Raw genomic sequence first — 14,471 nt, 5'->3', positions numbered from 1 at the left:
CAAAATGTCAAAGGGAGAAGAAATAATACAAACTGAAACTATAAAAACGCATGTGAAATCAAATACTGTATCACATGATGCAGGATTGGGGTGTTTTGTATCCAGTACTGCTTGTAAAAGACAAGATGGTTTCATCGAAGGCACATCATTAATTACAGCTAATTGTGAATGACTTTATTGGTTAAATAATGATTATAGAGTAAATCGAGAATATATCACAATGGCTGAAGTCCAGTAGTAAATCACAACTAGAATAGGCCTGTTCAATCAGTGGTGATTTCACAAGTCAAGTCCTCCATAGGTTCTAATGATCAATGTACCTACTCTAGCTGTGAATGCAACTGGATTACAGCCAATTTGGGCATTTTTTTTTTTCTGTTGCAAGACTTCAAGGCAGTATAAATTTTTAAGTTTGATCTGCCGTCCTGCCTCCTCCTCCATAGAGGAACATAGGGATTCCAATCCCAAAACAGTTCTCTATTTTTAAGTCTGGAGTTTGAATAAAACACTACATTTTGTATTATTAGTAGAACATTTTTAACACTGTTGTGACATTGATTCCCCTCTCCATGCAAGGGAGGAGGGGAACATCCCCTTTCTTTCATCGCCCTCCATGCCCCAACTGAATCAAATACAGATTTTTCAGGTCAGGTCTAGAATCCAGTATCATTAAAGTGCACAAAAAGCATTTAAAACATGGGGGAATGTAGTCAAACAGTTTTGCTTCCAAAACTGAATTACTCTACGGCTTGTTCACTGTAACCCATGGCTTGACAAAATCAATGACACTTTCTTTATAAGATTGAGGGAGATGTTTTAATCCTCCACTGGATGGATTTTATGGAAATTTCCAAGAACTCTGGATGTGGGGAACACAGCCATTGTCATGGATATACTCTTTTTACTACAGATTTATTTTATTAATCTTTTGCAAAGTCACTGCAGTCAGCAGTAGTTTGTTTTAACCTTGAGAAAGGGTCAGCTTTAGATAAATTCTATGGGAAACATAGGCTACTGGAGATCACAGAAAACAGAGGAGATCTATAAGGAAACAGTTTGTGATATTTATCCTTTAATGTGCTCTTGGCCAACAAAATTGTGTCCTTGGACTAAGGTTGTGAAATGATACCATTAAGGGACCCAAGGTAAACTTACTCAAAGAAAGTCATTTATTTTCACTGACCCAGTTGGTCAAGTGAGCTGAAGTTCAGAGCCACAGAATCAAGCAAAGCTGTTACGGCTGTAATTGGTGTATCAAGGAGACTCAAGTAATGATTAGGAGCCTTTGCTACACATTAGAAGAGACCCCTGGGTCAAACAATAAATCTATTGGCATTTTTATCACAGAGGTCCCATGTATTTTGAAGAGCACCGATTTCTTTTAACAGCCGTCTGTTAATTCTTAATCTGTCAATTCCGAAGTTGGAAGGCAACCATACCTTTCTTTTCATATGAATCTTTTGTGGTCTCTATCAAGCAAACCTGAGCAATAAGCAACCCTCTGAAGTTTAAGGATACAAATGCTTGTTTGCAGACAGAACATCTGCATTACTTATAGAACTGGTATTCTCTACTTGTCCACTCACTGAATTCAGTGAGACCTGCTCCCACCTAAATATACTTCCTTTCACTGGACAATGTTGGCCCCTGCTTCACAAACCAATATTCGCTAGACAACGATTTTGACAGCTCCCTCCGTGCTTGAAAAATGGGTGTTTTCGGGACCTAAGCTGTTTGGCGGTTCGCAAAACGGCTTTCCTATGGCCGATCTTTGCTAGACAACGATGATTCTTCCCCATTGGAACGCATTAAACAGGTTTCAATGCATTCCAATGGGGAAATGCTTTTCGCTAGACAATGATTTCGCTAAACAGCTATTTCAGTGGAACAGATTATCATCGTCTGTCGAGGCACCACTTTATTATATTGGACAATTCCATTTATGCGTGATAACGAATAGCCATAGTTTCTGAGAAATCTTAATTAATGGCTGCCTACTGTGGAATACCAACGAGGTCTGATAAGTAAATAGTGCTTACCCAGGGAGGGAGGGAGGAAGATTCTACACTGAGATCCATGTCTTTACCTTAATTCCAGATGTGATGGCTTTTTGCAAGTCTAATATTGCTTAATTACCGGAAATGACTTTGTACTTAAGCTATTTCCATTAACACTAATAGGGTTAACATTCAGTTGACTTCTTTCTTCATTACACAAGTTTCAAGGTGATCGTTAGCAAATCAGCAAATGGTACAAAGCTTTGTTTTATCACTAAATAAACTTCAAATTGAATTCTCAAACAAACTGCTCAGCCACCAGTAGGCCACTATCATATTAATTAAGCTCAACCATGTCTCCTTTAATCAGATGGATTCAGAAGGCCTGAAATGGGTAAGCAACCTTTGTGTGATTAGGTCTACAGAACAGGAATGAGTAAACAAACAGGAATACAAGTGAGCGAATTTGCATCAGGCGATGTCTGTGCCATTAATGCCTTGCCTTCCCTACCCCAGAATAAAGACACAAGACCAGAATTATGGATTAAACACGGGCCACACTTTATTAAACATAACCCATGTTGCCATCCTTTGGCAAAGGGGGCTCCTGCCGTAGTGCGGAAACAGGTAAAGCACAGAAGTCTCAAAGGACCCCTTAATCAACAATTGGGCGAGTCCCTGGCCCCGAGTTTCCACAGTCATCAAGACAGCGAGAACCTGGCCGGCCCCAACTGGACCACTACTGGACCTCAAGCCAGCTTCTGCTTGTTGACTGTTGGTCCATTTGTGGCCCTAGTGCATCTCTCCCCCCGCCAAGCACTGTAATCGCATAATCCACTGTACTGGGAAGTCAGCTTGTCTATACCTTACTTGAGATTGCAATGGGACTCACCAAAAAAAACCTGTTTTATCCTCATTACCCGACACCGCATGGGGACTAACTGTGCTAAGTCCCCTGTCTGCCATTCAGCCTATCAAGCTCAGCAAGCAGCTCCCCTCCCTGATGTCTTCCAGGAAGACATCCAAACCTGCATTAGACAGATGTACTCCATCATTCTGATATGGTCGGCGCTCCTGTCAAAGCTCAGGTCTCCCTATGGAATAGGGAGATGGCCCGGGCAGTTGACACGATAGCGCCTAAGCGCCCTCTCCCTGCATGCAGAGCCTAGACAGCTCCCTGGTATACTTCTGAACTGCAGCCGATGAAGCGAGAGGGGAGATGGCTGGAGCGCAGGTGGAGGAAATCCCGCTGGGAGTCTGATCGAGCACGACTTAGAGCCCATTATCGGGCCTATTTCGTGGCAATACAGCTGACGAAACAGCAATTTTTTTCCAGCCGTATCGCTTCCTCAGAATGTCATCCAGCAGATCTCTTTTGGGTGGTCCAGGATCTTCTTCAACCGGGAAATCCGGTGAAGGTCCCGGACTGCTCATCAGCTCGCTTTGATGAGTTTGCCATCCATTTTGAGAGAAAAATCGCTCAGATTCGCAGTGGGTTGGACTCCACAGTTACTGCAGAATCAGAGGATGTGTCCAGTATACTGTGCTTAGGTCAAGTATTAATGGATGAGTTTCAATTGTTGAGACCTGAGGATGTGGACAGGGTGCTTGGATCTGTCCATCCTACTACCACTCCACTTGACCCTTACCCATCCTGGCTAATTGAAAGATCAGCCTTCTATCCTTCTGAGGTCGGTAAAATGAGTACCCAGCTCGCGGGGGGGGACAATGTGTAGCCTGCATAATTAACTTGTAAACCACCCAGAGAGTGCTTGAAGCACTATGGGGCGGTATATAAGCAGCACGCTTTGTTTTTGCTTTGCTTTGCTTTGTTCCTCTTCCCTTTCCATACAGAACCTCTGTTTTTTCTTCCCCCTCCAAAACACTTTCCCCTCTGCTTTTTAACCCCCCCACCTCCCTCTCTTCCACTTGCCATGCCTGCAATTTGTTGCTAGGTTGCCAGGCAACTCTCATTAAGGCAATATGCATGGCTGATGTCAGTGCTGCATGCTGCTGCAGGTGGAGACCTGGTCCTCAGCTGGTCCTTGCCATGGAGCCAGGAATTACATTGACCATCACAGCCTCCCCAACGTCCCAGGTGAGAAGGATTTTAGTCCTGTGCCTCCAGTCCTATGCACAGTCTGCACCGTTTCTGTTATTTGATCAATTTTGCTTCATTTGCAGAAACTCAAAACCATGTTGTTTTTCTCTCCCTTTTGTTGACAGCTCCACAAAATACTTCGTAGGATGAGACAAATAGTCTTGCTCATCGTTGTACACAGAAACAAGACCAGCAAGGATTTACATCCCTGGTATATATTTAGAGCTTCTTCCTCAAGTAAAACATCAAACAAATTTGGAAGGTCGGTAAAAGTTTGTCTATAGACCAGTAAAGAGTTCCACTGATTAATAGCAAAGACCAGTAGCATTTTCCCCCCATTCCCTTTGTAAAATTATTAATAATGACACATGACACAAAACAATAATATTTTTTAAAAAATTTAAAAAATCTTTAATAGATACCGTGTTCTTTAAAAATATGGTTCTCCTATTGTCACTGCTCACTGTCACTATCTTTATATTAGATTATAACATGAAGAGGTCCTCCATGTGAGTGTTAAGGGCTTAACTTTCTTGACCTTCAGTGTACAGGGTATACATACAGAAGGCATACCACAGAGTCTCTAATGTTGTGAGGTCTTTCTTTTCCCTTGACTGGTATAATTTATAGAGGCCGGTATTGTGGTACTCTTTAATGACAGAAATCCTGTTGAGTCACTCTCTGTGTATGAAGGGTGAAGATGTCATCAATCACATACATTAAATTTTAAAGTATCCTATTCCCCGCCTCATGTTCCACAGCTCCTTCTGGATAGTTTTTGACCTAGGAATGCTTTTATGACCTTTAAATTAAAGATTAACACCTGCATATGATGATGTCATCAGCCTTTACTAGAGATGGGGACAAATATAAAAACGGATCAGGTTTTTTTTTTGATGAAAACAGCCGATTTGTTAAATATTTGTTGATTCGTATTCGTCAAATTTTAAGTCCCAACGATTATGGATCAATGAATACTTTCCTGTTTTTATTTGTCCTTCGTAATTTGTTTTTAATCATCAGGCTGATAGGCAGCCACCCCCCCAGCCTACCCCACCCCTTTCCTCTCCCTACCTTAGCTCCCCCACCCCTGCTGACACCCCCTTACCATAATCACTGCCGCTGCCGAGATCTCCATCTGGCCTCTGCACCAACAACGTATAAAAAGGGATACTGGCTGCCCTTTGCAAAGATGGCAGCTGTGGCTTCATTTAAGGTAGGGAAACTGCAGCTGCCATCTTTGCAAAGGGCAGCCTGGATTCCCTTAGCCTGCCCCTGGTGGCAGCCGGGGGGCAGGGGTGTTTTTTTTAAATACCCTCCCCACAAATCAACAAATAACTTTGTTATTCATCGCTTCATGGGGGCAACTTCGTGCTTCATGGGTTGTCAACTTTTGATGACTCATGAAGCAGGACGACTTGCCGAAATAGCGAGTCATCCCCATCTCTAGCCTTTATGCATGTGAAGTTACAAAGCAGGATTTCAGCCACTCTGCCATTCATTATTGCTATGAAAAAGACAGCAATGCTTTTTGTATGCAAACAACCTCAAATGGAAATGGCTTAAGGGGGCAAAAGATGTTCAGTGCACATCCTATATTCTTGTCCAACTCTTTTATACAAACAAGCTGAAGAGATATAAACCTAATTACTATACAATTCACACCAAGCAGATTCATGATTAAGTGATTATAATTTCTTTCTTTTGTTGTTATTGTTTGTTTCTTGTAGTTGCTGATGTTGTTGTTCAGTCTTAGTGCAGGAACTCAATGTCAGGAGCTGTCTTTACATTGACTATTATGTACAGACCAACAAATGGTGCTTAAACAAACTGGACTGCTGTATAACTACTGATATATAAATGCCTGCTTGTCTTATTAGAATGCACACAGAGGACTTCACAAGATGACAGAAATCACCCTGTTCAAATCTGGAAATATGCTATGAATATGATTCAAGAGCATCTGTTTAGCCTCAGGGAGAGCAGATTAAGAGGAGTAATGATAGCTGTCTTCAGATATCCCAAGGGCTTTCAGAACTTGGTTGTGCAAGAAATGGAGAACATTCAAGTTTTTATTTGAGCTTACCAAATTTTATTTCGGTGAACCGATCAACAAACTGAAATGTACTGTACCATGAAGTCAGCGCTTCAGCCATCCAATTCACAGATTTTAAAAGGCACACAAAATGTGTTTTATGGTGTAAAACAATCTTGCAAAAAGTGCATATACTGAGACATATGTCTATTAAGAAACATATGTGCAAAAGGTGCACATGGTTGCAGAAATTTATTTGGGCAATTTTTGCTAGTGCCATGTGTGTAGGCATCCTTCAGTCTCGAGAGACTATGGTAGCGTGCTCTGTATGGAGGACGTGGAACAGCATCTAGTGTGGCTGAAAAGGCCAATTTGAGAGTGGCCTTCCCTTCCACACTGAAGACAAATACAATCTGTCCCCTGTCCAGCTTCCTGGTTTTGCTGCTTTTGGGGCTGCCTCTTCGCCTCAGCCTGCTGGACAAGGGTCTCTTCAAACTGGTGACATTCTCTTTCACAGGATGTTTTTGGGTTTGCTTGTTTGTTTTCAGTTGTTTGTTTGTTTGTTTTGAATTTAGAGATTTCTGATTCCCTCTCCCATTGTCCAAAGGCTCCCTGGGGATCCCTTTCATAATAGAGAAGGCACTAGGAGCCACAGGTGTTGATTGTTGTAAACCACAGCTGGTTGTAAAATCACCCCAGTGGTAGAAAAAAATGGAAGTGAAAGGTTCCCCTGCCCCCTGTCCCTCAAAGCTTCCCTATGATCCCAAAGAAGCATGGGAATCTGTGGAGAGAGGAGACTGGAAATTTTCAATTTACAAGAAACCATCACGCATGATGAAAGAATCAGAATCAGCTTTACCAGGTTGCAGCCGATGATCTCTATCAACAGCCAAAGAAAAACAGAAGAATTAAATATTGCAGGAGAACTGAACAATTCTGCTGTTCAAGTGACGGGAAGAGCTGGTGAGATTCTTATCCAAGTTTGCAAGCTCTCAAAAAACAAAGGGCAGCTTCCCTTCCCTTCCTTCCTTGGAATTTTCTTTAAATGGTGCTGTTTTGCAGCCTTTGGGAAACACGCTGACAAGTTTTCATTTAGTATCTGACTTCCGTGATGGGTCTAAATTGCCAAATCAGACTGATGTGATCTGAACCAATGCAGGTCAGCTTCTGACTTCATTAGTCCAATTCACTTCACATTTGATACAAGCCAATCTGGATTAGCCTAATTGTTCCCCATTCCAACCAAATCTGTTGCAAGCCCTTACTAGTTATTCATAATTAATCACTTTAAGCAATAAATGTAAGTCAAATGAGATGAGACACATTTCTGCAAAGGTGATCTTTCTCCAGTAGTAAAGATGTCTCTTGCACTTAGCAACTGATTGTTGACCAGTTAACACAGGACTAATTGGTAAGTCTAATTGCTAAGGCACATATATCTAAGGAAATTACATTGTGTGAAGGAAACTGTTGAACTGTTAATGATAGTTCAGCTTTTCTTTGATCTATAACCTATTTATTTGTCTTTGTGCTGTACATTGATATCTGTAAAGCTCTCCTTTAACACCACATTTCAAATAAATCTTTTCTCCATTGTCCAGTTTTCCCATCCATACATTATCCAACATTCTCCATTCTCCAGTTTTCCCACCCATACATTATAATCAAGAAAACCATAGTGTGAATTGTCTTGGTCTCCAGTGACAAATCTATACTATCTAGGTCTACTCAAAAGTAAAACTCACTGAACTCCATGGGGCATATTCCATTTATTTATGTCTAGTGCTTTGTCATCTATAAATCCCCACAAAAGTTCACCCAAGCATTCAGTAAATGCAAAGATTTCTTTTTTTTCCAATTTCTCACTGTTTGAAGAAAGATGATGCATTATTTTAAATGCAAAGTGTATTCCTATGAACATCAATTGGAATAGCTTTTTAAAAAATGAGGAGCAGCTTTCTGGAAGAAAGCTGTAAAAATATTTAAAAAGAAATCCAAATCAAGTATAGTTCCGGACTCCTCAAAACGTATTCACAGCATGACAAATATTGATTAGAAGTAATGCTTTCTGAAAATGTTGATAACTACCTATTTTAAGAGAATGACCTTTAGCAGTCTGATTATCCTGGAATTTATGCCGATTTTCTGTACGTGAGCAGATATGAAAATGTCATGTATTGCCAATCTAAGACCTATATGGGAAATAAGCTGCATGCATGGGTTTAAATGAAAAATGAATACTTTTAACCCCACTGTGCTTCTCAGCATGGATGCTAAAGAAGAGAGATCTGAGCTATCCTTCAGAGGAATTTACTGCCCCATATATGTAGACGCTATCCGTTTGCTTCTTCACTCCTCTAGCAAAATTCCAGAGGGCACTTAGAGCTAGGCCAAAATGTTCTCCTACGAAAATTTCAACCATTTTCACCACATTGACAGAAAAATAATTCCAGTTGAAAATAATTTCAAGGGGGACTTCAGAGAAATTCTTATGGTGACATTCTGGATAGTTGTCCTTACTTATAGGATAACTGAGGGTCATGTGTATATGTCTCTCATTCTGTTTTGGGGCACACAAAAGGAGACCTGTGAAAGAACACGAGGACAAGGAAAACATCTGAACATCACCTGGGCAAGAACATCATCATGTCAGCTGATTCCTGCACTCCATAAGCAGAACTGGAATGCTCCCAGCATTCTACAATGATCTCTGTGTAGCCAGCAGCTCCTTCACCCTGTTTTCCACACTTGAAGTAAAGATCAGAGGAATATGTCGTATGGCATCTGCTTTCATGTGTTGTTGTTGTTGTTGTTGTTGTTGTTGTTGTTGTTGTTGTTGTTGTTGTTTTGTTGTTGTTGTTGTTGTTGTTGTTGTTGTTGTTTCAGGTCAGAAAGTGTGGGCAATCAGGAAATCTGCAGAGGGATGAAGAGATGTGTCATAGAAAGGAAGATGGAAACAAACGAGTGCAGTTCCCTCAGACCGTATCGTGTGGTGGCTAGTGATGGAGTAAGACTTGGGTTTGAATTCATGCTCAGGAATAGAAACTCAATGAGGGGCTGCTACTACTCATAAAACCACCTCTTAAATATATCACCTAGAAAAAAAATCTTAATTCGATCACTACAAGTATGACGCAAAGTGAGGGCACATAGGACACGAGAATGCTCTCGGCTGCATTCATTGTTATGGCAAGCTCAAACACTTCACAGATTCTTACATGATCTTACGATGAGGCAGCAAAGTAGAATCCCCTCCATGTGGGAAAAAAACTGTCTGACAACAAAGGACAAATTGTGTCACAGAATTATTGTTTATTCCTTTGTTTTGGAGTAGGGTAGTCCGCTAAAGGTAAAGGTTCCCCTTGACAATTTTTGTCCAGTTGTGTTTGACTCTAGGGGGCGGTGCTCATCCCCGTTTCCAAGCCATAGAGCCAGCGTTTTGTCCGAAGACAATCTTTCGTGGTCACATGGCCAGTGCGATTTAGACACGGAACGCTGTTACCTTCCCACCGAGGTGGTTCCTATTTATCTACTCGCATTTGCATGCTTTCGAACCACTAGGTTGGCGGGAGCTGGGATAAGCGATGGGAGCTCACTCCGTCGAGTGGATTCGATCTTACGACTGCTTGGTCTTCTGACCCTGCAGCACAGGCTTCTGCGGTTTAGCCCGCAGCGCCACCACGTCCCTCATATCTCTCACAGGGCTGACAAGAAGAAGCTACATTACAGTTATCCTCACCCGCACCTCAGAAACATCATATTTGGAAATCTTGGGGGAGGTTCAGAAGCCTAAAGAACAGGATCGTGCTGAACCCAAGCTCACCGGAATGCATTTGTCTGAGAAACACTCTGAGATTTCCTGTTTCATACATCCCTTAGCAACTAAAGTTATTCTGCAGAATTATTTCCAGACTTACACCTTGTTTCCTGGGTGGCTGTCTCCACACCTTCAACTCCGCTACGACCAATTCTACTACTACTACAGGGTGGTAGTAGGAAGGGAGTTTGGGACAGGAAGCAAAATGAGACTGCCAGCGAAGTTGCCATTGTGAACAGCAGTGAAACTAAAATGCAAAAAAAAAAATTGTTTTGAGAAAAACACAAAGCTTTGTTCTAATCACTGGTGAGTCTCATCTCTGAGAACTTGTTGAATACCCCTTGAAAATTCCTTTCTTCCTTGGCAAGATCTGGCAAAACTGCCTTCCCAATTTTTTCCCCTACAAATAATGTGGAGAATGCCAGAAAACCATTTGTGCACAGCTGTGGCTAAAATACAGCTGCTAGCATGGAGAAAGGAGGACAGAAAGAACATTACAGCACCATATTGGCAATGGTGCGGCTAAAAAATATTGTAAATAAATAAATAAATATTGTTATGCTGCGGTACACTACAAATTGGGTTGGAAATATGTGTCCCTCCAGATGTTGGCCTGCAATTCCCAGCAGCCTTTGCCAACAATGCCAATCATGAGACATGATGGGATCTACAGCCCTAAAACATCTGTAGAGACATTCTCCATCCCTGTTATATGCTATGCCAAACTGCACTACATTGTACTATTTGACATTGCACTATGCTGTGCTACTTGATGCAGGAACATCCCTGGTGGTGGTGGTAGGGACTGCTTTGGTTTAAAGGAAAAGGTTATGGTTGAAACTACAGTGGTGCCTCACTTAATGATTGCTTCATTAAACGATGAAACTGCTATACGATGACTATTTTGCGATCGCTTTTGCAATCGCAAAACAATGTTTTAAGGGCAAAAATCCGCTTTGCGATGATCACTTCCCTGCTTCGGGAACCGATTCTTCGCATTACGATGATTTTAAAACAGCTGATCGGCGGCTTCAAAATGGCCACCCGCTGTGTAAAATGGCTCCCCGCTGTGTTTTTTGAATGGATTCCCCGCTATACAGGCACCGAAAATGGCCGCCCCTATGGAGGATCTTCGCTGGATGGTGAGTTTTCAGCCCATTGGAATGCATTGAAGGGTTTTCAATGCGTTTCAATGGGCTTTTTTATTTTGCTTAACAGGGATAATCCATTCCAGTGATTTCACTGGAACGGATTATCCTTGTTAAGCGAGGCACCACTATATAACCCAAGATGTAAAGAACCAGAGGAAAATAACTTTCTCTCATCACATGGGCATGTTGATGCACACTTTTTGTAGCTTAACTTGCACACCAAGCAAACATCACCACAGGAATCCAGGAGCAAGTCTATCCCCATAGAGTGCACCCTTAGTGGTGTCATGAGACATAGGCTTTGACGGTCTCAATGTGCGTTTGCAGTGCAGACCCATCTCCAGCTACAGCCTGTACCAGTCCAGTCAATCCATATTAGGGATGGAGAATTATAATAGTGCTTTGTGAGCTAGGTCATAAGTAAGCAGAGTTCTCCCCTTCAGGGCATATGTAAGAGGACCAGAGTCGGGCTTCATAGACTCTATGGGACCCAGGGTGGAGGATGAGATGTTGGTGACACCGCCACCCCATAGCTGGCAGGACTGGCAGCTACGCCTGGCAGATTGTCCCACCAAAAGAGAGTCTCCACAAAAGTAGTGATACTTAAGTGGGAGGAGGGAGGAGCAATGGAAACGTTTGGGTCAGCTGAGGCCATAAAGCAAGAGTAGGAGGAAACTGAGAGGGAGGAGACCAAGAAGGAAGAAGGTGCCAGAGATGAATGGAGTGATGCTTCAGAGCCAGTAGAGGATCCCTTCATCTCAGTTATTCCCTCCTACTAGTCAACCACGTCTGATCCCAGGGATTATTGCTTAGAAAGTGTCCCTTTATGGCCTCAGCTGACCCAGATGTTTCCATTTCTCCTCCCTCCTCCCACTTCAGTATCACTACTCTTCTGGAGACTCTCTTTTGGTGGGACAATCTGCCAGGCGTAGCTGCCAGTAGCTGCGGACATGGCTTGCTGGAATAAACCCAAAACCTAAGAACTAGATCCAAGTGCTGACATTAGCTGGCGACCTGTTTCTTTGCCCTTGCCAACCCAGTTCAGACACTGGGAATGGCATCACCAGTTTAAGAGACTGAGATGGCTAGAGCAGGACATTCAGGCATGGAGAAGCCAGGAGCCAGTGCTCAGGGCCAGGCAGGACTAAAGAGGAGCTAAAGCCCAGTCTGACCTGTATCTTCAGCTGCGTAAATGAGGTGACAGTGAATTTGGAAGGAAGGCGGGGGGTGAAGGGGAGACATTTTTTTTCTGAGCTAGTGTCAACTGGGGAAGTTTCCCATGAGACTGGAACTAGAAAACAGGTCTCTGCCGAGTTACAGCATAAACTGCTCTCCTTTGGCACAATGACATCCTTGTGACAACTCTTTTGTGAGGGCTCGAGGCATGCATGCACAGCATCAGAAAATGGACATTCACCTCTTTCGTCTACTTGTGTCTGCTTGAGAAGTTGTCAGTCCCTGATTTAGCATGTTCTTTTAGGGTGAGCAAGGCAAACAATTCTGTAGAAGAGTGATGGGGTAGAATATTAATCAGGCCATAAGAGTCCTTGGATAAAGTTGGGGGGGAGGGACATCCCTTATGTGCAAAGGAGAATTTTCCTATCACTCTTAGAGCTGGCTGGACATGCTTCTCCCTGCCACCAATTTTTTTACCCTTTGTTTCAGCTTTTTCCAAATGTCAAAGAGGCTACCAACTAAATTCAATGCAAGCAATGCAATTCCATGCATCCAATTCAAGCAAATTAATTTCAATATATGTATAACAACTCAAGCATCTTTTCACACTGCCATTTGCATCAAGTCCTGGTGTACTGTAAAAGAGTTGAGGCAATATCGGAGGGTAGTTTAGGATGGTCCAGATGACTTTTGTGTCCTACGTACCACTACAATGTTCATGCTAGTCATGTGGGAACTGTCGCTTTATGATTGCAGTTTAAGTGCCCAGAATTTAAAGTAGCCGTTGTCAATGAGTCAGCCATGCTAGTTTGTTTGTAAGCAAGACAAAAAAAATACTGTTGTACCTTTGATTTATTTCGGTGCAAGATTTCATGGATTATCATCCATTCTTTCAGACAATGGAGCAGAAAGTCTAGTCTTAAAGGTATCACAATACTTCCATTCTTCCTCGCAATCAAAGGGTTCTGATATCCAGTTCCATGTTCTTCTTGCATATGGTCCAAATTCTATTGGGAAAAACTGATCCTATAGGAACAATATATGTGCATAAGAGCAGTCATGCAGTGGGTCTCCTCCTCTCATCTCTCAGTTGTTCATTGCACAACAAAGAGCACAAGGAGGCAGCTGCTTCTGTGAACCAGGGAAGCAGAGAAGCACAACATCCAGCTGTGTAGGTGGCAAACTTACATATGACTTCTGGCTTACCCTTTGCAGCTCCAACACAATTTGGGCCTATATGTCTAGACCTTTCTTTCATCTCCTCACTTATGGGTGTATATGGGGCATTTTTACCCATGACTGTGCTATGTAGCGCATTCTGGGGACTATTGTGGCAATGTCTCCAGTAGTGACTTTGAGCTCTCCCATGGAAAGCAAACAAGGCATGGCTTTCCTACATGCCAGAGATGTTGCAACGTTCCCAATGTGGTTTAACTGTAATCTCCACCTACTGTTTCTGGCACAGCCAATGGTGAGAGATGATGGAATTTGCAATTCAACAACACCTGGAGTTTGCACACTCCCCTTGTAGCTTCTGCTTTGAGAAGTGTTACTGGTGAGAAATACAAATTGAAGTTGACAGCAGAGTCAGACGTTGAGGCCCCTTTCGGAAAAATATCAACTGTTCTGCCTGCTGAGCTCTTTAATGCCTCTAGCTTTGGAATTTCCCTCTGAACTGTTTTAATCTAAAATCACCTTCTCCTTTTTTTAAAAAAAAAAAAGTCTATGCATTTTGAAATGATCAACAGCCTTTTGGAGCTTCTCATCCCTTGATCAGACAGTTGTTCCTCACTCTCAGGGCGGCATCACCTGTGTCTCTTAGATATGAAACTTGCTAGTAGCAATATGTAAAAATTAAACAGGTTGGTGACTTTAATACATTCAGCTAAATCCTTTCAAGATATGACTCCAGTTGCTTAAGCTGCGGTCAAGATGGAATCAGCATTGCAAATTGAAGGAATATGCAAGACTTAATAGTTTCAAGCTTATGCTGCAATTCATAGACAATGGAATATTGGACCCCAGTACTATTTGGAGATGATTCCAAATCCCCAGGAAGGAACTGTACTCTGAATGACTGAGTACTGAAGCTGTGAGCTGTCAAAACCATCTTTTCCATTATTTATCCCTGGGAGTGATGCCATAAGGTCAACTGCTATTTTCTGATGTCTTTATTCCTGGAGGCAAAACTTCG

The 14,471-nt window shown here is 42.3% G+C and overlaps 1 long non-coding RNA gene across 1 annotated transcript; it reads left to right on the top strand.

Annotated features, from left to right (window-relative positions):
* The first annotated feature begins 4,231 nt into the window (after positions 1-4,231).
* Positions 4,232-8,916, top strand: LOC144584375 (uncharacterized). The gene is made up of 2 exons (XR_013538577.1): positions 4,232-4,360; positions 8,715-8,916. It is a non-coding gene; the product is annotated as an uncharacterized LOC144584375 (long non-coding RNA).
* The last annotated feature ends 5,555 nt before the right edge of the window (positions 8,917-14,471 follow it).

Source organism: Pogona vitticeps, chromosome 10 (genome assembly GCF_051106095.1).
Source record: "Pogona vitticeps strain Pit_001003342236 chromosome 10, PviZW2.1, whole genome shotgun sequence".
Lineage (NCBI taxonomy): Eukaryota > Metazoa > Chordata > Lepidosauria > Squamata > Agamidae > Pogona > Pogona vitticeps.
The sequence above is the reverse complement of the archived record's forward strand: the minus strand, read 5'-3'. Positions and strand labels throughout refer to the sequence as shown.